Source organism: Rhineura floridana, chromosome 3 (assembly GCF_030035675.1).
Source record: "Rhineura floridana isolate rRhiFlo1 chromosome 3, rRhiFlo1.hap2, whole genome shotgun sequence".
Classification (NCBI taxonomy): domain Eukaryota; kingdom Metazoa; phylum Chordata; class Lepidosauria; order Squamata; family Rhineuridae; genus Rhineura; species Rhineura floridana.
Genome location: NC_084482.1, coordinates 139,288,471 through 139,312,101, shown reverse-complemented (window position 1 = coordinate 139,312,101; position 23,631 = coordinate 139,288,471). Strand labels below are relative to the sequence as shown.

General features: G+C 38.0%; 1 protein-coding gene across 3 annotated transcripts in view; it reads right to left on the bottom strand.

Moving 5' to 3' along the window:
- Positions 1 to 23,631, bottom strand: part of PPARG (peroxisome proliferator activated receptor gamma) — a 97,056-nt gene extending 73,425 nt beyond the window's left edge. Inside the window, exon 1 of one of the 3 annotated variants that reach the window (XM_061618098.1) lies at positions 23,562 to 23,631. The gene's annotated coding sequence lies outside the window, so the exon portion shown is untranslated. Of the gene's footprint in view, positions 1 to 22,749; positions 23,189 to 23,261; positions 23,347 to 23,561 lie in introns of those variants that run through there. The other 2 variants (XM_061618095.1, XM_061618096.1) reach the window with 2 other exon arrangements.

The window sequence follows — 23,631 nt, the reverse complement described above, 5'->3', positions numbered from 1 at the left end:
GCACAACGTTAGGAAATAGGATTCCAGATGGATAGGCAAACTATTGTAATGCATAGGGACCATCTTCAGACTGGAGTATATAATAAAGCGGCTTGAAGATTTCAGCCTATGCCTATTTCAGGATGTAAATGCATACATTTTGAAATTAAAGGTTATATTGTCTGCTATCAAGACTGTGAGTCATCTCCTTGTCCCAAATTCTTACAAAATATGCAAAGGGCAAAAGTCAATATATTTTCTTTTAAAAGTACAAAAGAAGGAAGTCTATGCTTCTATGCCCTTTTATCCAGTATGCTGAAAGCCAAGGTTTTAGAGAAGTGGGATCAGCCATTTGAAAGGAGCTTGATTTTTTTAACTTAAATAAGCAAGTGCCCCAGTATAATTTAAGTAAACAAGGAAGCAACAAGCAAAGAAAAGGAATAGATTTTACTTCACTTCCACCACATGTACATATTATTTCATGTTTTCCCATGTAGCGACAGTAAAACTGAAACATCTCATTCTGACATATCCCAATTTTATTTAATGAGTTTTGTTTTATATATATATATTTCATGCAGCACAGTGCACTCTGAGAATGCTTAATGTATACTTCTGTAAGGCACTTCATTCCATATATATATTTACAGTGAAAATGTCTGTATTAAACATTCATATTAGTTTTTAAATTGTATTGTTATTGTTTCTTTTATTGTATTATCTTATATTGTATTTTATTGCATTACAGTTTGAATTAAATGTAATGCAAACTGCAATACTATAAAAAAGCAATACAAATACATTTAAAAATCCTACAGCAGAATGCATTAAAATTGCTACAACAGAAAAAAAATTAAGTGGTCTACCAAGATCATCAACAATTTTCAAATGGTCTGTGGGGGGAAATGTTTGGGAAATGCTGATCTTGGGTACAATTAAAGTACACAAGAATTATTTTTCTTGTTAAGGAAGGATACATGGGGAACTATGAAGCTCTCACTATGACTTTTTGTTACCCCTGAAGCATGCATGGTACTGCTGCTGCTGCTGCTGCTGCTAACAGTCATGTGATTACATAACTGAGTGACTGTGGCATTTTGTTGTTCCAACGGAACAGATAAAAAAATTTACAACCTCTTAATCAGCATTTTGCATCCTAAACAATAACCCTTGCTAAATGACCAAAAGCACAGAAAGCAGGTATGACAAACTCATACGTTTATCAGAAACACCACTCAAAACTCTTTGTTTTAAAAACTTGTAGAATTTGCTATCTGCACTTGAGATAGTGGCCTAAAAATAAACTCTGAATGGATGCATGGATGATCCCCAATGCAACTGGAAAGTAAAAGCAGAAGACCAGGAATAGTACATTTCCTGCATTCCTTCCATATACAAATCTCCAACTGGAACCATTTTATATCCAAGATGGGTCCTTAGAGGCAACATCATCCCACATCCTGCCCTTCCTGTCCTTTGTGAAATAAGGCAAATGTAAGTGTTCTCATATGATTTCCATGAAGTACAGTTTTCAACAAGGACAGTCCTTTTTTGGAACTTTCAGCTGAACTGGAAATAAGAAATTTAGTCAATCACTCTCTACCATTCACACAGAGAAGTCTGACTTTTAAAGGATAAATTGGAATTTGCAATGTGTCCAATAGGGCTGTATGGGATCACAGTCTTAATTACATTTTCAGAGTGTTCTAACAAGTTTTCAGGAAAGGAAAGTGAAATGTCATTCTGCATAAGCTACAAATTATGCAAATATATATAATTTAATATAATTTATTCAAATTAAAATATTGGGGCTTTGGAGAATCTGAATGTGTGAGAGATGAGAGTCAGATATAAGAATGCAAGAAACTAAGGACCAAAAGAATAAGCAATCACTAACAATCCTGAAATCTGGCTATTGAAAACACATCCCAGATAATTAAGAACAAGTTTATGAATTTCTGTACAGCAAGCGGGCTAGAAACTTATGATTACATATTTTGTAATTAAGGGATATCAACAAACCAACCCTAGATATAATCTACTGTTCCAAAATGTCCAATATATTAATGCTCTCATACAAAGCAGATTTATTTTTTGAGATTACACTAGAAAAGAAGACATTCATATGAATTAATAAACTAATGAATTATAAATTACATTGTGAAAACATGCCTTAACTATATCATAGATTATTGTAAGAAACCCACTATGCCATTGTTTTCAACCTTAGGTCCCCAGATGTTGTCACACTACAACTCCCATCAACCCTAGTCAGCTTAGCCAATGGTCAAGGATGATCGGGGTTGTAGTCCAACAACATCTGGGGACCCAAGGCTGAAGAACAGTGAACTATGGGACATTAAAAAATGAATCCAACTACATCAATATTGAGGCCAGAATACTATGTATAATCAGATATCTCACCAGGAATGTTCACCATCTTCAATTACCTCAAGTATATCTGCTCATATTTAGAAGAAATCATTTACCAATGACTCTTGAAATTAATCTGCACATCTGAACTGTCTCATGGTCAGAGTATATACAGTACCTTGCAAAAGTAATCAGACCCCTGACCAATGCTCTCATATTACTGAATTACAAATAGTATGTTGTGATTTCATTGTATATGATATTTTATTTTGAAACACTGAAACTCAATTATTGTAAGATGACATTGGTTTATGTTGGGAAATGTTTATAAGAAACATAAAAAACTGAAACATGTTGCTTGCATACGTATTCAAGCTGTGGAAGCTCCCACTTTACACAGATGAAAGAAACTGCTCTACTGAGAACACAATTGCCTTACCATTGGCCTCTACCTGTGAACCATTAAAGTTGCTGTCACTTGTCAGGATAAAAACACCACTGTTGAAGGATCATTGGTCAGGCTGTGGATCTGAAGGAAAATGAAGACCAAAGAGCATTCTACAGAAGTGAGAGATAATGTAATATAAATGCATAGATTAGGAAAAGGGTACAAAATAATATCCAAGTGTTTGGATATCCCAGTGAGCACAGTTGGATCCATAATGAGGAAGTGGAAGCTGCATCACACCACCGAGGCGCTACAAGTAAAGGCCGTCCCTCACAATTCAGCTCTCAAACAAGAAGGAGACTTGTGAGAGAAGCCACAGAAAGGCCAGCAATCCCTTTGAAGGGGCTACAAAGTTCAGTGGCTGGGAGCGGAGTAATGGTGCACCAGTCAACCATATCAAGAGCTCCGCATAAGACTGGCCTGTATGGGAGGGTGGCAAGAAAGAAGCCGTTACAGAAAAAGTACCATCTGAAAGCATGGCTAGAGTTTTCCAGAAAGCATGAGAGTGCCCCAACTGCGATGTGGGAAAATGGTTTGTGGTCAGATGACACCAAGTAGAGCTTTTTGGCCAAAACTCAAAGTGCTATGTGTGGCACAAACCTAACATTGCCCATACCTCAAGACACACCATCCCTACAAGTGAAGCATGGTGATGGCAGCATCAAGCTGTGGGGATGCTTCTCATCAGCAGGGACTGGGCATCTTGTTAAAATGGAAGGAAGAATGGATGGAGCAAAATACAGGGAAATACTACAAGAGAACCTGCTTCAGTTCACTAAAACAGTGAAGCTTGGGAGGAAATTCACTTTTCAGCAACACAATGATCCCAAGCACAAGGCCAAAGCAACATTGGAGTGGCTCAAGAACAGAAAGGCGAATGTCCTCCAGTGGCCCAGTCAAAGTCCTGATCTCAATCCCATTGAGAATCTGTGGCGCTCTTTGAAAACTGCACTACACATGCGACATCCAACCAAACTGAACGACCTGGAACGAATGTACCACGAAGAATATGCCAAAATCCCTCCGACACAGTGTGCAAAGCTGGTACATGCCTACCCCAAAAGACTTAAAGTTGTTATTACAGTAAAAGGTGGCTCTACCAAATATTAATATGTGGGGGTTGAATACTAATGCAAGCAACATGTTTCAGTTTTTTATGTTTCTTACAAACATTTCGCAACATAAAGCCAATGTCACTTTACAATAATTGATTTTGAGTTTCAGTGTTTCAAAATAAAATATCATACAAAACAAAATTACAATGTACAATTTGTAATTCAGTAATCTGAGAGCATTGGTCAGGGGTCTGATTACTTTTGCAAGGCACTGTGGAAGATGCTTAGTTATGTCCGTAATAATACTGAAACAATGTACCAAGGTATCTTGCAAAACGTCTTTCAAATCTATGAAACACAGCCTCAATACAAGCCCATGGGATAGAGGTAATTCCCATCAGACTCTTACTATATGACTATGGCTTTGACAGCAAGATTATTATGGAATACTGATAATGGAAGATTGGATACTGAAATTACTGGACTTAACAAGACTACTGAAGATGGAAGATGGAAAATGGAACTAATAGGGATAATAGAACAATGGCTACTGAAATTACTGAACTTAACAGATTCTGATGTGATGGATTAATTGAAATGTTTATTTTGACTATGGTTATGACAATAAGATTATCATAATTAGTAATGAGATGGATTAATCGATATGCTTATCTGGAAAAAAAAATTGATAGATATATTTCTTAAAGAATTGAAACCTCTCTTTGACTTTTTGTGGAAAGAATAAAGTAATGTTTATGAGATTTGATGATTAAGTAAGATAACTACTGGAGGAAAGTGATTTTATAATATGACTTAAGAGACAGGATTGTTATATATTATAGACTTATAACTGATTTGATCTTTGACAAATGGGAAGTCAATATTTTACTCTTTATTTTTTATTTTTGTTTTTTTTTTCTTTTTTTCTTTTTGTTTAACTATTTTTGATTTTGTTTTTTGTCTTTGAATGTTTTATGATTTTGTCTTGTATGTTTTATGAAAATCTGAATAAAAATTATTGAAAAAAAAAAAAAAATACAAGCCCATGAAATAATTAAGTTATGTTAAAATTAACATTTTATATATAGCTAAGAGGAAATGTACCACTCCACTAGACAGAGATATACATTCCTCTTGATCATGCTCAAGCAAATTAGGTAGGCATGCAAGTGGAAAAAGACATGCATTTCATTACCACATCAAAAAACAAAGTACAGCGTGGGCAAGGCACTAGCTTATGTCATGAACACATGAAGACAGTATGATACATATTGAAAGGAGATTGCAAAACTCTCTGTGGTGGGTGTTGAGATGTACTCCAAGGCATGAACTGAGACCTGGACAATGAGCTCACTATGAGAGATTTGAGCAGACTTGAGCTTAGGGTTTAACAAATACCTTCAAGCATGGCTGATTATGGTTTAATAAGTAGCTCTGAGAACTAGAGTAGCATAGTAGTTATGAGACTAAACCATGAAACAGGAGCCTCTATTCAGATATCTCCTCTTCTATGAATTCACTAGGTGACTTTAGGCAAGGTGCTATCATCTGCAATATGGGGATAACACTTGCGGGCTTCCCATAGGCATGTGGTTGGCCACTGTGAAAACAGGATGCTGGACTAGATGGGCCATTGGCCTGATCCAGCAGGCTCTTCTTATGTTCTTATCTAACGCAGCATTCCTTGAAACAGAGACTGATGCTGGCTTAAGTAATCTAATGGTAAGTAATGTTGACGTTAATGGATTGGTTTAACAGGACTTACATGTGACTACTGGATTATTTGAATTCAGACTATTCTGTATCTACAATAAATACAATAAAAAATGTCATTTCAAACCATGGGCAACCATTACATATATTTTTCTGTATCTGTAGTCGGTTTGAAGGAGTGACCACATCGCCATTTTCAGGTTTACTTAATTAATAACTTTAATAAAGGACTCATTTCCCAAAGTGGATAAAAATAAAGGAAATGAGCCTATTTCAGTATCAGTGATAGAATGTTCTTACTATGATAATTTGTGGTATCTGATTTCACTTATCCAAGTTTGTTTCCCATTTGTTTTACACCAAAATCTTTATACAAATCATTAGAAGCACTGGCAAAAAAAATTGCCAGAAGAAAAATACTTTTAAAACTAATGGAAGCCATGCTTATCAACCCAAGAACAGACTTGAACCATTATGTACTGGAATTTGTATAATTATTCCACTAATTTTGCTTGAATGCAGAAAACTTTCCCTGGCACCATTTCAATAACTTATTACTGGAAAGTTGTCAGCGCAGTAGTCATGCAGCATCATTCCTAAAACTCCCTGGGAATTTAGATTGTCACAGTTATTAGGATGTGACCTTTCCCTCAGATTTTTTTTAAAAACTTTATTTTAAGACCAAGCTAGCATGAAATTTCTCCACTGGGAGTAGTTATGCTTTCTTCACAGATAAGGAAAACAACAGTGACAAAATTCTGGAGCAAGGAGTTCCATATATTTCTACAGTACACGACACTGAGGTCTTGACAGATGTCTAAACTAGTATCCCTAGGGAATAAGAGGAAAGTCATATGGTGTGTTAAAGAAAACAGAAATGTAAAAAAAAGGTATTTCCCCGACTCTATTCTTCCAGCAGTCGCAGGCTAGGGAGGTGATATTAAGCTTTGTTTAATTTTTATGCCTTAAACAATATTTCTTTGGAGATATTTTTGATATTTAACTTAAGGGCCTCAATTCAGAGAAAATTCATTTTGCTTAAGTTCCACGTAAATCTATGAGACATGTTAAAATGTGACAAATTTAAGTTGCATTAATTTGAAAATGCCATAATCATGTTTTTGTTTTGATTTTCTTTGTCTGGAATTTCAGAAAAATCCTATCACTTTTATAACAATCATTTTATACATGCTCTCTATTAGGCCTAGCTTCATAATATTCCCCAGGGCTTCCCAAATAATCTAAAACCACCTCAAAGAGAAAGGAGGCAGACAATTAACCAACCAGACCTTTCATCATAATTTCAAACAAACTACAACTCCTGATTAAGATGATCTATCTATGATCTTGACCCTCTCCACCTGTTCAAAGTGGTCCATTGCAAAAATAGTGGATGACCACAGAAGATATGCTAGCAAGGTTGTAAGACCCATTTCCCAAGACAGACACTGTGCTTTACTAGCTAAGTAGGAACAGACATAGCATGTCACTTTGGAGCACAGGTTCAGTGCATGGCAGCAACAAACATGCTGAGTGAGCTACAGAATGAATATGTACCACTGGAAATATGGCTGTTCAAATGCACTGTGTTTCCTATGCTAAATAATTCTGTACAAATAGCATCCCTGCTTATCATACTCCTTCATCTTAAATTGGGGAAACAATGGCCACATTCACACATCACACGCTTATTCAGTGCAATATGCATGAGCCACAACAAGCTTCAGGCTCACACCCTCCGCCCCTTTATGTCACCTGGCTAAGGAGGAGGAGTTCAAAACTTTTGTTTTTAGTTAACCATTTTGTCATGTTGTCTGGACTTGGAATTGTGGTTAACATTAACTATGATTTGATTCAATAAACCAGGTTCAGAAACCATGGTTTGAAGTTGGCTTGTTTGAAATTAACCATTGTTACTGTTAATCAAAATTTGTCACAGCAGATGACACAATAAAACTTGGTAGGAAACAAAAGCTCCCAACTCCTCTTCCCAACTGTGAAAGAGGATGGGGGGTAGGGGGACATGGATGTCTGATGCCCTATGCAGCTCAGTCATGCTAAACCATGGCTTAGCATGATGTGAAACCCTATTTCTTTGACAATATGGAATATACAAGTAAAATTCAGGTAATTGTGACTTGTGTTCCTTCTCCCTCATTTTCAAATGTGAAAATTAAATTCTTTTATGCATTTCTAGTGTTTGTAATATAAGACCAACCATGGCTAGAATGGCAGTCTTCCATTTTCTCTTCTGCATTACATCAACAACATTCAGTTTAGATGTGAAATAAAGCAATACAGAATAATAAGGGCACTGTGCCTGACTTATCCTTCATTACATGTCTCTGTCTCGCTACATTCCAGAAAAAACTGTTCTGCTTTAGAGCTGCAATTCCATACACACTTATCTAGGAGTAAGACTCAGTGAACACAGTGGGGCTTGCTTCTGAGTAGACATGCATAAGATTTTGCTGTAAATGACTGGAAAGTGATGCCGATTAATTCTTTTATGAGAGAGGTGTAGGGTTTTTTTAAAAAATCTATACAGATTAGGTCACAGAAGTTAATTTGCAATCAATTTGAGGCCAATCTCTGTACCTTAAGTAAGTAAGAAGGCATTGCTCACATTAGATAAAGCCACCTGAAGAGAACACAGAACATAGGCACCACATATATATGAGTAGGTGCAATTTATCTAAATGCATTGCTACCATTCAACGTCCTTTGTATCTTCTGCCTTGTTTAGCACCAGGCATTTTGACGTCCGCAGAAGAAAAATGCTGCTAATGCAAAATCAAATGCTTCCCAGAAGGAAAAATCAATTAATTTGGTTAATCTTGTTTAAAGCAGTATTTCATATCAGAATGCATGTTTGAAAAATGATTCAGTCAGTGCTGTATCTGTACTTCTACTACTGTGATACTCAGTTTCAGCAGAGGTGCCCAGCGTAGCTCCTAAGTTTATTTACGGAAGGCAGGAATGAACTTTGCAGCATGTGAACACATACAGAATTCGATAAAGATATTTGTGTCCCATTAATTTACAGAATTGTGATTTGCTACTCCCAACACACCTATAATTGAATTCCATGCTCATAAAATCACTGGGATCAAACAGGTTCAGATAGCCCTTATCTGAGCCTCCTTTTTCTTGACATATTTCTTACGTAATTGTTCTTCTTTTTATAGATTCATTTGCTTTAGTTATAAATTAACCCTGAAACAGACTCTCCCATAGACTAAATACTACAATCATATTTTTAATTCCTACATAAAAGAATCCAAACTGGGAAGCTGTTGTACAGCAGATGAAACTGCAAGAATTTCAAAAACCTGAGAATTCAGCACTTATATACAGGCTTACAGGCTTTTTAGAGAGGTTGTCAAGGTTATAAACTACAAATGATGAAATAAAAATAGTGGTTCCTTCCCCCTCTCCCCATAAATTCAATATAATGAAATTGTACTGTGGCCCTGTCGAAGCTTGAATAGGATTAAAACAATTTACTCAATGCAAAATCTCCATGATCTAAGTGATACTTCAGTTCTGCCCAAATACATCAGCCTAGGAGCACATTCAGACAGGATGAGTCCTGTTCTCCTATTAAGGCCCATATGATGCCATGCAAAAACATCTGAGGGTACCTCTGCTTCCCTCACTCCTGTCACTCTTGCATAGTGCAGGCTCACATCTGCTGAGGACTGAAGCTTTGGCACAGTAATGCCAAAGTCAAATGCTGTGCCAGGACTGGGTCCTAATGACACCATGCCTGAGGAAGGTTCATGAGATACACAGATATATGAAATTGGATGCAACCTTTCTTTTTTCTTTGCTAGAGCTAAACTACATGATTGGAGCTCCTTGTTTTGAGCTTCCAATGTTATTGTCTTATTCTAAAACATCTGTAGGACACCCTCCCCAACTTGGATCAGGCCATTGCATCTGCAGAACAGGTGTAACTCGTCCTTCCCCATGCTGCGGTCCTAATACTGATGGCCCCCCTCCTCTTAGACCTGCTATCAGTCATATAGGAAAATATTTGTGGAGTTAAAATTTTAGGCCTTCTTCTCTGTTCTGAATTGAAAAACACCTCTGAACTGAATCCATAGCACAGTGCACAGCTCTCATTTAGCCCTGCTTTTACATCACCACTACGGAAACCTTTATTTTATTTATTTATTTATTACATTTCTGCCCTGCCTTTCTTTCATCACAGAACTGAACATGGCAACATAAGCCTTGACACAGCATGTAGTTTGGACTTAAGATGGTTGAGCATTGTTCAAATACACAGTTTCTCCCAAGGTAAAGTTGCTGAGATCCAAACTATATCAGTCTTATTAAAAGCTATTGTGGCATGAGATTATCTTCCATTCTTCCTCTCTCTCTTTTTTCTCAAACCTTTTGCAATTATGAACTCATGCAGAAGCAGCAGTATTTCTTCACTACGGAAGGTAACAGATTACCTAAATTAATAACATGTCTAATATTTTTGATTTGACATTCATGTATCATCTTGAATCTATTTTCTTTAATGCTGAGCTTTGCTGATCCTGCGTCTATCAGTTTTGAACAGGACCACCCAGAAATAAGGTAGAGAGTTCTAAATACTCAGGGGGACTCCCTTGATATGCAAAAGGCTGTTTTGCATTTTTTAAAAATAGACTTCCAGGAGCTACGAAATGATAAAGGCTATTGGGCCACAAAAGGAGTCAGTTGGGTTGTGGTGGTGGTGGAGTTCCCATCCCTGCACTTTATGGGGGTGTTAAAACTGGGAGGAAAGGCCAAAGGACATTCCTTTCCCACTCTCCAGACCTCCAAATAACAATGAAGCACTTATGAGCTTATGTTTTAATATTCTTGAAAAGTTCAATATCATGCATGAAGCAGCCCTGAAAAGCATTTGTTCATTAAGATCAAGCACTTAACCACGGTTAAATAATATAAAACATGACTAAGCATTATTTCTGCATAGGATCACTGCGATCAGTGATCAAAGATCTTTAAAAGAAATACTAAGAAAGGTGTAACAAAATATCCTCTCTTGGAACTGTGAGACATCATCCTTTATTACTGGATCATGACACTCCAGTCACTTACTCTGTAGTACAGTGTATATGATTTAAGGCTCCTACTGCAAACCAATGATTTAAAGTATATGCCTTAAAAATGTCCTTACTTTTAATCCAAGTCCTCTGAAATGTTTTGTCTGTCTTTGTAACAGATTGCACCAGGGACATTGTATATTTGGGTTTATAAAAGTACATAGCATAACCTGGTAAAACAAACAAAAAAACCCTGTAAAGTAGATTAAAATGTATGGACTTCTGTACTTTGTAGACCTTGCTTCAAGAACAAATAAAAATGGAGTGTCTGCATATCCAGAATATAATCCAATATTTAAAATTTTACTTTTGCTTTCCCCACCTAAGTGGTGGCTGCAGAACTCTGAGTGCCCATTAACACTGTTGTGGTTGTGATGATGTCAGGCTTGTCACAGAAAAGTCTCTGAGCCAATTCAGACAACCATATATTTGCTTAATAAGCTGAGATATGCACAAACACTTTGCCCATGCATGCAACCCCTTTTCTTCTCCCTTCTCAGTATGCCACAATTAAACCAGGAATTTGTCAATTACCCATATATCTGAACTGGGAAACTATGGTCACCAGCTTCAAACCAAGCCAGTATCTTTCAAACCGTTAAGAAGAGACAAGGAAAGAAACTGCATGCACGAGTACAAATCTTGTTAATAAGCTATTAATAAACTAAGCCAAAATATGACTGTACAAACAGAACCTCTATCTCTCTGCAAGCCTTCACATTCAGCTGCTATAAGCCTGGCAAAATGGTAGAAATGTATTTAGCTGATTAGACATCCTCAGGTATCACTGGGCAAAGTGGTACACATGAAAAAGACAACAGATCCCCCTTCCCAATAAATAAGGCATAATACTTGGGTGACAGCAGGGAAGGAGCATATACCGTAGTTCATTACTCCACATCCCATCTTAATTCCTGTTTTCTTTGCAATATTATATTTTGCCCAATATCACTGGACCATAGAGAAAACAAAACATATTGTGGGAAGAGCAAATGCCTTCCAAGGCTAGTATTTTGTTGCTTTCACAAGTACTGAAAATTCCAGACATTGCCAAACACAGGAGTATTTAGACAGCGGACTTGTCTAGAGGAACAGTTCCAACTTCTTTTCTTTCATTTTAATATGGACCCCTAAAATACTACCATAATTAGCTTTTAAAACCTCAGCATCACACACTCCCAAATTCTTCCACTCAGCTCCTATGTGAATCCTTCTTCCAGCAGTAATCTAGAATCACTTTCAGTTTCTGCTTGTTCCATAGGTTCCTTCAGAAAACTGGGCCTGCATCCCAGAACTCCTATCTTAACACAGTTAATCCTATCTTATTCTGTTTTTAGAAATTTATACAAAAGAATTTATACAAAACATCCTGAAAACAAAACGTCCCCCTAAGTTTCATAGCAAAGATATTGCAAATATTCCAAAATACAGTAAGCATGGATCATGTCACAGCCTTGCAAAATCCTGCAAGACATCTCATGCATTTTTCTGTATGGAGAAGTGCTTGTTGTTTGGAAAACTACATTTTTTAATTTATAAAACAAAGATAAGGCACTTGGAATGACTTTCTAAATCTTCACTTGAACTTTCACCTACTTACAACCAGCATCCTGTCAGTCAGAATGAATGGAAAGATGGCACATGACTTTCACAACCACAACATTACGTCACACGATGGGTGCAATAGTGATTGATACATGGGATCAGCTGTTTGATGCGACTTCTGTGACTCTCCGCTGCTATAGAAAAACTGCCTCCATAAACAAAATAAGGGGCCAGAAATAGATGTAGGAATAACATTTCCGTAGAAGCTAATTCAAGAATTAATACTTTTAAGTGATGACCACAAAACAGTAAAAATAGTGGTTTAAAAAAAGGTTTTTAAAAATCAGCATGATTGGTTTCAAAGAAAAATTAGTGGCAACAGAGTAGAATAAAAATTTATATTTATTTTCTGCAAACATTTGTATACCGCAATTTCATTTAAAAAAAAATCAAAGCAGTTTACAACAATTACAATAAAAAACCACTCAAAAATTAAAACAAGTATAATACAATTTTAAAAAACAAACAAAATTGAAAACAGATCACTAGCTGACTATTACAAAAAATTGTCTGCATAAGCCTGGCGCAAAGGATTTTAGCAGACGTTTGAAATTTAATAAAGAAGGTGCCTGCTGAATCTATATTGGAAGAGCATTCCAGAGGAGTGGCCCAATAACACTGAAGGCTTGGTTTTGTGCTGATGTCAAATGAGACTCATCAACGCAGGGGACAACCAGTGATGTTAGATGATGTCAGTGATCGAGCTGGGTTATAAGGGTTCAGGCGATCCCCAGGTACCCTGGACCTAGGTTATTCAGGGCTTTGTAAATTCGTACAAGGGCCCTGAACCTGACTTGGTAGGGCAGCCAGGATATGAGAGTTACACAAGACAAATACATAGATCATTATACGTTTGTGAGTATAACTTGCATATATTGTATTTATTTCACTTACATACAGGGTTTTAGGTGTATACAGTCCATAGTAATATTAAAACAAAACATCAACTTAAAAAAAAGTTACTGCCAGTGTTTCAACCACAATGTTTGATTAAACTAACAGAAATAATTACTACTGGGCAAAATAAGTATGATTTTTTTGGTAAATTGATGAGGGTTACTGGCTTGTTTTCTTTCCAACCTGGTGGGATAAAGCAGTGGAGTAACAGCAAAAGCTCATGGATTTCCCAGCTCTTATACACATTTACTTAGGGGGTAAATCTGGCTGAATTCAGTGAGATTTACTTCTGAGAAGACATGCATAGTGAGGGAACAAATGTTTGTGCTTTTTAGTTATAAAGGTTTGAACATCCCCAATCTTATATGTGCTCGTCTTTTCCCAGGTTCTCACAAAAGGTTAAGGCGAAGAATAGGATTAGCAATCAAAAGTAATTTCTTTAAATTTATTTAAATATATAGTTGCTACACTGACTTCCAGTACTATCAAGCAGACAGTTATCACATTAAGTGGTATGCAGCTAACTCAGCATCACAAAACCATCACAGTTTGACATCTTTGGGCTCACTTAAGACTTATAGATAATAGGAACATAGGAGGCTGCCTTATACTGAGTCAGACCTATTGGCCCATCTAACTCAATACTGTCTACACTGACTAGCAGCAACTGTAGGTTTTCAGACAGGATTATCTCCCTGCCCTACCTGGAAATGCTACAGATTGAATTTAGGACCTTCTGCATACAAGGCAGATGCTCTACCACTGAGCTATAGAAAATGATTACCCCATGGCCAGCATGGAAGGCAGCTATCTCTATGTTTTTTTCACATGCAATTTTTAAATGGGGAGGTGATTCATACATACAAATAAATAAATAGCTCTTCCATCAGTATGGATTTTTGAAAGATGAAAAACTGGTATTCTGGCCAGAATAACTTATTTCAAAATACTTCGGGTCTTGCCTCAGTTTTCATCCTCAGTAACATTGGCCATCAGTTCTAGGAACAGCTGGATCATACTGAAGAATGAATATAAAGTTTACTTTTTACTTTAAGAGATTCTTCGAAAGACTGAACACCACTTTCTATAGAAACACACCATGGACTTCCAATCAATGTTTACACTCATGAGCAATGCTCGGTAATTGATCTAGAGCTCACTGGTTGTTGTGGAAGGAAAATGTATAAAATTTCACTGTTGAAGGGTTGGTAATCTACATGCCGCTCAATCCTATGCATGGATAACTGCATTTGATGGGGCTTTTCCCCAGTAAAGGTGCAAGATGGAGCCTGAGAAATGCCTCACTTTTTCTAATAGGAACTGACAATCCAACATGAAGCCCAGGACTACATAGCTGGTAGAAGTGACTTGAGTGATAGCTTTCAATAACCTAGCCCTAAAGTTATGGTGCATGGTATTTGTCTACAGTGCTAATGTAATATAGTGGTTTGTTGCATCCAGTTAGTGTAGCAGTCAAGTACTCATCCTATCTAAAGCTTTATTTACTGGAATAGCAAGTCCTCAAGCATTGGGGGGATGGGGAAGAGACCCCAAATACTCAATTCAAAACGAAAGATTAAAATACATTGTGCCAGATTCAGAGGAAATTAGTTGTGCTTATATTGTGCTCACTAACATCACTGGGGCTAAATTAGTCAGCACAAACTTAAATTCTGTTCATTTCAATAGAGTTTGTCACCTTTTCTTTAAGCTCCTGATATGGATAATCAAAGTTCCTGCACTTGGGTAGTAAAACCTGTTCTTCTGACAATCACTGCTGAAATTATCAGCCAGTTACAAAAGTCTGTAATTAACATTTTTCTTTTTATATCACCTCATTTAAAGTAACAAATAGCATAGCCATGTGTTATTAAGATTTAAATCTCTTTCACAATTTTGATGCAAAAATATCCACAAAAGCATAATCTGAAACAATAATTTAATATACATATGGAATATTTAAATAGCTATAGAATATGAAACGTTCAAAAAGAAAAAAGAGGAATAATCTCACTGCAGATTCTTAAAGAAGCCCTACCATTAGTTATCACTCTTTCTCAACATGTATAGAACCTATTTTTACTGAGGGCGGGAATAATCTACATTTTGGAGGGAGACTGCCCCACTGCAGCATTGTTGACATGAAAAAGCCTGTCCCTGTACACAAGGAATCCCAGCACATTGACAAGAGCACATATTGTGTATGTATAAGGCTCCAGGTTCAATTTCAGTTCAAAACAAGCTTTTCAAGTAGCAGAGCTAGGAATTATTTCTGCCTGAGTCCCCAGAGAGCAGCTGTCAAAATAGTGAAATTGATCAATAGTCTGCTTCAGTATATAACTCAGCTCCTGATACAATTGATCAAGTACGCTGTTCATGGCCCAGTTAGAAGCATGTTCACTCCAAAATAACCCCATATAATTTTGTTACGTGTGTCTCTATCTGTTTTTTGTAGTATTTATGGCTGGAAATGCAGCCTTGCCTTAGAACCAGAATTTGGATTCAGCAGAATTAAGACGTATTGCCACTTTGGAGTTGGCGTGATGCATGTTTGAATACATCTTCAACATCACCATCATTAAAAACACCCCAGCACCCTGCATACAGCATACTTCTCCCTGACACACTTTTTTTGTATGTGCAGTGAGGTGTTTTAAATACAATAAAATAGATGGGGATAAAAGGGGAGTGTGTGAGCCTACCAACAACATGAGGTGATGTGACTTAGAAAAGGCTTTATTCCTTGATTCCCCTGTCATGTATAACCAGGGCTTTGTCCTCAACAGTTTCTCAGGGGACTTACAAGTCACATTCACAGAAATATAGTTAGATGAATTTTGGCTGAATATTTTCCTGTTAAACCGGAATGAAGATCAAGAGAAACCTACAGTTACCCACTCAGACATGAGAAAGAAAAAAGGAATCCCAGATCCTCAGGCAATTCGTTATCATCACTGCTGAGCTGTAAAACAGCATGAGGAAACATATTTTACAATCTTCAGCACCAATGAATAAATTTGACTGCTCTGCTGTGACACAACAGTGGTTTGATGACCAACAGACAGCAGAAACTAATCTAACCTCCCAAAACGGTCTATTCTTTAATTAAAATATTACTCACTCACTCTTCAAAACTATATTATTGTATGGAATCACACACACACGCGTGCCAAATGAAACAACTTGAAAACCTAGATTCCTCACTAAAAATATTTCAGATTATCTAAATATGAAGAATATTTCTGAATTCAACCTGAATAATTCAAATAGACACATTGGAGGGTTTTTATAAATGGTGGTTTTTGGCATAAGAAGGAAGGAGGGATAGTGAATGGAACACCAGGGAATCATAGCAGACATATAAAGCAACAGGACAAGGGCCATGAGAAGGGACTGGCACCTGTGATGGATGCAGGGTAAACTGGAAGATCACTCAGACCCCTGTGGTTTTAGAAACTTTAGAAGAGCCAGATCACATCTTTTCAGACTTCTGTTCTGTTCCCAACTATAGGCCAACCAACATAAGGCCGCGTGTTCCGTGATTTCTCCCCCTCAATGTTTCTTTAAAGATAAAACAGTCACAGTAGGTTGAAACTGGGAGTAGGGAAGGAAGGACGGGACACTTAAATTCTTTTCCCTTGTTCCAATCCCACCTCCCCCAAGCTGTTTTGCTGGTCTCATGGTGGTGACGGGGGAATATAGGGTTCTCAAAAACCTTTCCCCCATTATTATTATTTATTTAATTTGTACCCTGCCCTTCCTCCCAGCAGGAGCCCAGGGCGGCAAACAAGGCACTAAAAACACTTTAAAACATCATAAAAACAAATCTTAAAATACATTAAGACAAAACAGCGTTAAAAACATTTTAAAAACTTTTTTAAAAAGGGTTAAAAACATTATTAAAAAACATATTAAGCAATTCTGACACAGACACAGACTGGGATAGCTCTCAACTTAAAAGGCTTGTTGAAAAAGAAAAGTCTTCAAAAGGCGCCGAAAAGATAGCAGAGATGGCTCCTGCCTAATATTCAAAGGGAGGGAATGGCACAGGGTAGGTGCTGCCACACTAATGGTCTCCCATGCATGGAGAAGCAGTTGGGGGGGGCATTGTAAGCAGACAGACAAACTGGAGAGAGTGAAAGGGTTAAGCCGCCCTTCCCCACCTCATTTGCTCCCAAGTGAAGTTTCCAGTAGCTGCTCTGCGTTCAGAAAACTATTTGGTCTTATTTGGTCTGGAGGAAGAATCATAGAACTGGTCATATCATTGGCCCTATGAAACCATCATATCAGCATTAAGTATGTGCATATGTGGGGAGGTGTGGTAGGGTGGGGGAAGCCTCCATCCAATCCAATGCTAGAAAACCATATTACTGCAGTGGCATCTCTGAAGGCTAGATCAGAAGATACGATATGCTGCAGGCTATGGCTAATCTGAATTTCTTTCCCCCTGAAATTAACATAACTCACATAGCATTGTCACAATTCCATGAATGCTGAAGTACAAAATGGGCATTTGAAATATATGTATTTAGAAACAAAACAAAACAAAACCTGATGGCCTTTAAAGTATCGTGTTAACAATCAAATAATGAGTATTTCAAAAGCTAAGGCAAATTATTTTTTGTCTTGAGGGTGAATTCACACATTCATGTTAATCTGTGCAACAAATGATGGGCTGCACTTGTGAAGCACCTTATCACAAACAGAACTGTCATCTCATGTCAGACACAAGCCTTTTTCAGTGGAAACTGTTCACACACACAGCTGAGAAGCAGTATGTGATATACACACCAGAGTGAATCATTGCTTAGTTTCAACCCAGATTTATCCATGCATCGGTGATAGTTTTGCTATGGCTAAAAAAAGGATACTGTTGTAGTACTGCATAGATGCACCAAGCCTTTTTTCCTTTTAAACATTGCTAATTATCAACCAGCAAGGTAGCAAGTAAATGGTTTGTTGTTCAGTACGATGGAACTTTGAGATTCATAGTATTGAATTCATAGACTTTGTCCTGGCTCTGTGAAGACTGCCTGGTATGCAGATTATATGCTTAGTCATGAGAAAAAGGGATGGCTTCTGCATGTCTGAGGACCATCACCAGCCAGTCGATTCTAGGAGGTCATGAACTAGATTTTTGATGAAGCTGCCCATGCCCACTTGTGAATAGCATAAACAATTTGCTCCATGTAGTCTGACAGAGTGTTAACCTTCAAAAGGCCCTTACACACTGCCACACAACACTATTGCATATCTGTACAATTGCTGGCAAAGTTACATGCTGTTGCACAGCTTCACCCATTGAGTCCCACTCACAGTACATTGTCTTAATGGCATCTACACATGACAGTATCTGCCAGGCTATAAGATTGTTAGAGTTCAGCAATAATAATTACAATAATAATAGTTATTATTGTTATTATTCATGATCTCCTGTGTCCCACAGTACTCCAAATTATTCAAACCAGTGATGGGCAGTGGACACTAACCTTAGAAATTCAGATTCACAATTTGGGAAGTCATTATTACTCAGCATCAATGTGAAACTTCACACATCAAATTTGCTTTTTCCCCTTATTACTCACCATGCATAAAGGCACACTTGTTATTTCCAAACATTAGTTGTGTTTTGTGGGGTAGGATATTATTTCTATGAATGTTACAAGAAATAAATGCTGGTGGACGTGCACCTGTATGTCTGATGGAGGAAGCCCCTAAAAACATGGACTTTGGCATACTAAATGACTATGTAAATCTGCCCTAGATTTCCGATGATTGAGAAACTATAACCCTCTACTCCAAAGGGTTTTTACGTGCATGGAGGAGATATATGATTCACTTGTCATTCCCTTTGCATGTGTCTAAAGGATTACAAGCATGCAGTGCAGATTTTGTTTCCTTTTTCTAAATATTAACCCTTCTGCTTCACATCAGAAGCTGCTTTTTAATGCCGCAAATTAAAAAAAAGAAGTTTTTAATGGTGGTGGAAGCCTCTGTTTCAGTACAAACTGTGGATATTCCATTGTGCACAAAAAAGTGTTACATAAATAATTATTAATAAATAATTGGGATGATGTAATGTATCACACTTTGAAGAACTTTATTTTCAGAGAATGAGACCATATTAGTTGCCTACTTCTAATTCCTGCAATAGCAATTCAGTCTAGTAATAATTCATTCATGAACAAAATCTCACCCAAAACCAAAGCCTCATTTATGCATCTTATGGTGTGGCGATAAAAACAGTTACAGTGAAATCTTTTATACTCAGCCTGTGATGGAAACTTGTACAACATGGGGTTTCCCCACTGATTTCAAGTAAGTAATGCTAGACCTTGGCAGTAGTATCTTAAATACTGGGCACTACTGCAGAGTCCAATGGGCTCACTTTGATAAATCATTTCAGTTATCATTTTAAAGCACTTTGTACATTGAAAACTTCTATAGAATTAATAACAAAATCAATTTTAGTACTTGCAGAATATATGTGTATTCTTTCATATGTACTTCACTGAATCAGTACAAAAGGGGTAAATTATTTTAAGATAAAATTATGCATAGTAAACAAAGCTACTAAAGTAAAAAAATTAGTTCCTTATCACTAGGCCAGAGCACACCCAGATTTCAGTTAATGAAACTGATAAATTTCTCCAAGTAAAAAAGTGAAGAGTCTCACAGATTTCACACTGAAATCAACAGAATAAATGCTGGTTCACATTTCATTTCAATTCACTTTAAATCACAGTTTATTTCTCTCTGAATAAAAGATGAGCTAGCAAGGTTTGTTCTTGGTTAACTGCTTGTGGTTTGTTTGGAGAAAATAAACCACAAGCCTGGGTTCCAAACCATGACTTAGCTCCCACAAGCACAGGAGTGTGGGAGGAGAAAAGCACTCACAATTGTCATGCTGTGCAACTGCAGACTGTGTGTTCACCTTTGAACTATAGTTAAGCTTAAAGCAATGTATGAACCAGGCCAATGTCTAATCATCCCTATTTCTGCAAAGAATGTTGTAATAGCTATCTTCATCTAACTGTACGACCTCAAAAATAAGAAAATAAACTTACTGTAAAAACTTCAACAAAAACAAAGCACAGTACTATGGAAAGGCCTGGTATGATAATAGAAAGAATAGAGAAGATTTAAAAATGTGATCATTTTCAGTTAGTTATCTAAAACCATGATTTAAGCAAACTTACTTTGAAATTCCATTGAAAGTCAGCATACTTATTTATCCCAGAAGTGCAATCCTATGCATAGAATCAGCTATAAATGCATTTCGGATTAAGGTGCTCAGAACATCATGAATCAAGCTTAGTGCAACCTATGTATTTTTGTAGGCCAATTTGCATATGGCATTTTTAATATAATTTTATTATCTTATACATGTCTACTTAGAAGTAAGTCCCATTAAGTGCAATGGAACTTACTCCCAGGTGACTATAGGACTGCAGCCTATGTATACATCTTCATGTATGAAAAACTTATACTTTTTTTATGCCACAGCCCAGTGTTTGCCTTAAATTTATATTTAAATTGATTTCAGTGTGAACATGAGCTCCCAGTTTTCTTCTGGTTCAAAACTCTGATGACTTTTTGTGAATGTAACGGAACATACATTTATGGATACTCAATTACGCATCAGAACTGTTGTTGTTGTTAATTAGGTTTATATCCCACCCCTTCTCCCAGTAGAAGCCCAGGGCAGCAAACAGAAGCACTAAATACACTTTGTAACATCATAAAAACAGACTTTAAAATATATTATAAACATCCTTACAAACATTGTAAAACAAAACATCTTTAAAAACATCTTTTAATTAAAAAGAAAACATATTAAAAAGCAATGCCAACACAGATGCAGACTGGGGTAAGGTCTCTAATCTGTTATGGAACTTTTCAAAAAAGCCTGAAAAACCAACAGTGCCCAGAGAGGATATTATGAGCCATAGTTTTAGAATAAAGTTCTAGTATGGGCACAAACAGTGCAGACATGCCGGCTAGCACAGATAAAGCCATTTTAACTTGGCTTAAAGGGGAATTTTCTTAAGTCACTCTATAACATTGGCTGCAATGTATGTATGATTTTCCTTTCAGGCTCACTCCCATTAACATCCATGCATAGCACAACTGTTGGGAAAGAGGCTCAAAAGAACTTTTTAGCTTCACAAGCAAAAACAGTCTCAGTCCATGTAAGACAGGCTCTGGTGTTATCATCACCTGACAGCTCACATTAAAGAGGTGATTCACAGATCATCATGACTACAACTCAACTGATATCATTCCACCCTAAATGCAATGACATCTTCATCCTCCAGAATGCTGAACAGCACATGTTTTTAAAAACACCTTTGCTACATTCTGAAATGATTGATTTAAAAAGTGTATGTATTATATCCAAGTATGTTATACTTGTCCCTTGAAATTAATAGACCAAAATTAGTTCCGTTTATTAATTTCAATGGGTCTACTCTAACACTGGACACACAACCTAGTTTTTCTAAACAGCAGTTGTTCTATCATCTACCATCATATCTCTTGTAGGGATAAGGGCAGGAAATTTCACAAATACAGTATTTCATTCACAATCCTATATGTGAAGTTATCTTATTTTTTCACAAGTTACCATCAAGGGCCATTATGGTTTTTACATAAGGAGGTCCAGGCTCCAGGAAAGGAGCCATTTCCTCACCTTATCACCAACACACTAATGGAAGAAAGTGCTCCTCTGCCACAGCAATATTAAATTATGACCTTATTACCTCGTTGGATCATAGCTCACATATATTGCCTCAAAGTTACAACACTAACAGGAACTTGCAGTCTCTAGTGTATAATGTCCCAGGCAAAAATGACAGTGGGAAACTTACAAAACACGCCTGCAGATTTGGGATATGACACCAAGGCATCATATATTTCACAATGTATATCTACTGTGGCAGGATTACACTTGGATTACGCTCCCTGCTGTTGTTGGGAAGCCAGAGAAAAAATACGATTAAAAAACAACAACACCATCAGATGTTTTAGCTAAATGAGGAAACAAATCTTTCTCATCATTTTACCTAAACCCCCTCAATAACACCACAAGTACAGGTGCCTTTGAGTTTTTAGCATCACAGATGTAGCAACAGTGGACAGGTTCCTTGGGACAAGCAAATGGAACTATGGTATAGCCACATAAAAGCACACAACACATCAGCTCCAAAGAGTGCTTATAAATGCACATTCCCCCCTTCCACTTTATGAACCTAAACTAACAGACTTCTATAGGGAACAGACAGAACTCCTATTAATAATGTGTTCTCATTTACATTCCAATGTGAGGCAGATACATTTCTCAGATCTGATGCAAAGACAAGCCACAGGGAGTCTGGAAGATGTTATCCCCTTTTTTCTGAAGGCTTACATGGCAGTACCTTTACAGTAGAAAATATTCTGCCCTCAACTCTCCTTTTCTACCTGTGTAAAGATCCAGTCCAATTGGATTCCTTTAACCTGCAAGTAGGTTCATAGGCTGTGGATGGGTCTGCACATGCACAGGCACACTCACACTTTGCCGGAAAATACTTACTCCTTTCCTTACTAAATGAGTATCAGGGTCTTTTCTTCCTGTAGACTTCAGCCCTGCCACAACCATTCCTGCTCGTTGCACCCTCCCCCCAAAACCTCTCTTACATTCCCTCCACAAGAGCAAAACTTTCTGAGCGAAAGCGAGTTCTGCAGTCCCAGACGCTCATTCCGTAATATCTTAACTCCCTTGCCTAGCTTTGCCCTTACTCAGGTGCCCCTCTCTTATCCCGCAGGAACCCCACAGAGCCCCTGTCGGTAGAAGAGAGTGGGGACGGCCGCCCCTGCAGCGACTGTTCCCCGCCGTGCATGACTCAGCCTCCCCACGACTTTCCCACCACACATCTCCCCTCATGCCCTCTATAGACGCAAACGGGTGTCCCCACGGACAGAGGGAATTCCCTGCAGCGTCACGCAGCCGCGAGACGCAGCCCCTCATCAGGCGGGCGACGGAGCCCCCACGCTGCCCGCCGCGCCGCAAGAGGCTCTCGCTGCCTCTTTCGCTCGCACACTGACCTGGTGCTGTCAACTCGGCAGGAGAAACTCTTCCCGTCTAGTGACATGAACTCCCCCGCCCGGCCCGTCTATGGGTAGGCGCCGCCTCCCCAGGCGCTGCTTCCCCGCCCTCCAGCCAGCCCCGCGTCCCACCCACCCCTGCGTGGAGCGAGCCGGGCCGAGGGAGTTTGTGCCTGTCTGAGGGGCGAGAGCCAGAACCAGGTGTAGGAGCGGGTGGGAAATGGCCAGCCGGGCCATGCGGGACCCAGTGGGAGGGGGAGTGAGGAGGGGAGGGGGGAGCGGTGAGGAAACGGGGGCTACCAGAGGCACGACGGAAACGCGGGATGGGAGTGGATGGCCGCAGATTCTTTCCGGGGGAGCGCCGGGGAAT